The sequence below is a fragment of the Triticum aestivum genome, chromosome 5A (assembly GCF_018294505.1).
Source record: "Triticum aestivum cultivar Chinese Spring chromosome 5A, IWGSC CS RefSeq v2.1, whole genome shotgun sequence".
Classification (NCBI taxonomy): domain Eukaryota; kingdom Viridiplantae; phylum Streptophyta; class Magnoliopsida; order Poales; family Poaceae; genus Triticum; species Triticum aestivum.
The window spans coordinates 472,663,885-472,665,748 of record NC_057806.1 but is presented as its reverse complement, the minus strand read 5'-3'; positions in this window follow the sequence as shown (position 1 = coordinate 472,665,748).

Genomic DNA, 1,864 nt, shown 5'->3' with positions numbered 1-1,864 from the left:
TTTCACAAAGCACATACCTTGACAAAATTTTGAAGAAGTTCAAAATGGATCAAGCAAAGAAAGGATTCTTGCATGTGTTACAAGGTGTGAAATTGAGTAAGACTCAATGCCCGACCAATGCAGAAGATAGAGAGAAAATGAAAGATGTTCCCTATGCTTCAGCCATAGGATCTATCATGTATGCAATGCTGTGTACCAGACCTGATGTGTGTCTTGCTATAAGTCTAGCAAGGAGGTACCAAAGTAATCCAGGAGTGGATCACTAGACAGCGGTTAAGAACATCCTGAAATACCTGAAAAGGACTAAGGATATTTTTCTCATATATGGAGGTGACAAAGAGCTCATCGTAAATGGTTACGTTGATGCAAGCTTTGACACTGATCCGGACGATTCTAAATCGCAAACCGGATACGTGTTTACATTAAACGGTGGAGCTGTCAGTTGGTGCAGTTCTAAACAAAGCGTTGTGGCAGGATCTACATGTGAAGCGGAGTACATAGCTGCTTCGGAAGCAGCAAACGAAGGAGTCTGGATGAAGGAGTTCATATCCGATCTAGGTGTCATACCTAGTGCATCGGGTCCAATGAAAATCTTTTGTGAAAATACTAGTGCAATTGCCTTGGCAAATGAATCCCGATTTCACAAGAGAACCAAGCACATCAAGAGACGCTTCAATTCCATCCGGGTTCTAGTCCAGGTGGGAGACATAGAGATTTGCAAGATACATACGGATCTGAATGTTGCAGACCCGTTGACTAAGCCTCTTCCACGAGCAAAACATGATCAACACCAAAGCTCCATGGGTGTTAGAATCATTACTGTGTAATCTAGATTATTGACTCTAGTGCAAGTGGGAGACTGAAGGAAATATGCCCTAGAGGCAATAATAATGTTATTATTTTATTTCCTTATATCATGATAAATGTTTATTATTCATGCTAGAATTGTATTATCCGAAAACATAATACTTGTGTGAATACATAGACAAACTAAAACATCACTAGTATGCCTCTACTTGACTAGCTTGTTAATCAAAGATGGTTATGTTTCCTAACCATAGACATGTGTTGTTATTTGATTAACGGGATCACATTATTAGGAGAATGATGTGATTGACATGACCCATTCCATTAGCTTAGCACCCGATCGTTTAGTATGTTGCTATTGCTTTCTTCATGACTTATACATCTTCCTATGACTATGAGATTATGCAACTCCCGTTTGCCGGAGGAACACTTTGTGTGCTACCAAACATCACAACATAACTGGGTGATTATAAAGGAGCTCTACAGGTGTCTCCAAAGGTAAATGTTGGGTTGGCCTATTTCGAGATTAGGATTTGTCACTCCGATTGTCGGAGAGGTATCTCTGGGCCCTCTCGGTAATGCACATCATATAAGCCTTGCAAGCATTGCAACTAATGAGTTAGTTGCGAGATGATGTATTACGAAACGAGTAAAGAGACTTGCCGGTAACGAGATTGAACTAGGTATTGAGATACCGACGATCGAATCTCGGGCAAGTAACATACCGATGACAAAGGGAACAACGTATGTTGTTATGCGGTCTGACCGATAAAGATCTTCGTAGAATATGTGGGAGCCAATATGAGCATCTAGGTTCCGCTATTGGTTATTGATCAGAGACATGTCTCGGTCATGTCTACATTGTTCTCAAACCCGTAGGGTCAGCACGCTTAAGGTTTCGATGACAGTTATATTATGAGTTTATGAGTTTTGATGTACCGAAGTTAGTTCGGAGTCCCGGATGTGATCACGGACATGACGAGGAGTCTCGAAATGGTCGAGACATAAAGATTGATATATTGGACGGCTATATTCGGACACCGGAAGTGTTCCGGGT